The sequence below is a fragment of the Arachis duranensis genome, chromosome 3 (genome assembly GCF_000817695.3).
Source record: "Arachis duranensis cultivar V14167 chromosome 3, aradu.V14167.gnm2.J7QH, whole genome shotgun sequence".
In the NCBI taxonomy this organism is placed as follows: domain Eukaryota; kingdom Viridiplantae; phylum Streptophyta; class Magnoliopsida; order Fabales; family Fabaceae; genus Arachis; species Arachis duranensis.
The window spans coordinates 52,604,235-52,605,114 of record NC_029774.3 but is presented as its reverse complement, the minus strand read 5'-3'; positions in this window follow the sequence as shown (position 1 = coordinate 52,605,114).

Sequence of the window (880 nt, the reverse complement as noted above, 5' to 3'; positions counted from 1 at the left end):
GTACCTCAATGATCCGCAACTTCTCTATTACAGAGAGTGGCATAAGATTTATGTTGACCCCAGGTCACACAGAGCCTTTTCAAAGGTCATGGTACCTATGGTACAGGGTATTAAGAATTTGCCAGGATCTTGTCTCTTTTAAGGTAAGGTTTGCTGAACCCATGTATCCAGTTCACTGATGAGCAATGGAGGTTCACCTTCCCAAGTCTCATTACCAAATAATTTGGCATTCAGCTTCATGATGGCTCCTAGATATTGAGCAACTTGCTCTCCAGTTATATCTTCATCCTCTTCAGAGGAAGAATAGTCTTCAGAGCTCATGAATGGTAGAAGGAGATTTAATGGAATCTCTATGGTCTCTATATGAGCCTCAGATTCCTTTGGGTCCTCAATAGGGAGCTCCTTCTTGCTTGAGAGACGTCCCATGAGGTCTTCCTCATTGGGATTCAAGTCCTCTCCTTCCTCTCTAGGTTCGGCCATGTTGATTATATCAATGGCCTTGCACTCTCTTTTTGGATTCTCTTCAGTATTGCTTGGGAGAGTACTAGGAGGATTTTCAGTGATTTTCTTACTCAGCTGGCCCACTTGTGCCTCCAAATTTCTGATGGAGGACCTTGTCTCACTCATGAAACTTAAAGTGGCCTTAGAAAGATCAGAGACTAAATTTACTAAGTTAGAAGTACTCTACTCAGAATTCTCTGTCTGTTGCTGAGAAGATGATGGATAAGGCTTGATATTGCTGAGCCTATTTCTTCCACCATTATTAAAGCCTTATTTAGGCTTTTGTTGATCCTTCCATGAGAAATTTGGATGATTTCTCCATGAAGAATTATAGGTATTTCCATAAGGTTCACCCATGTAATTTACCTCTGCCATTGCA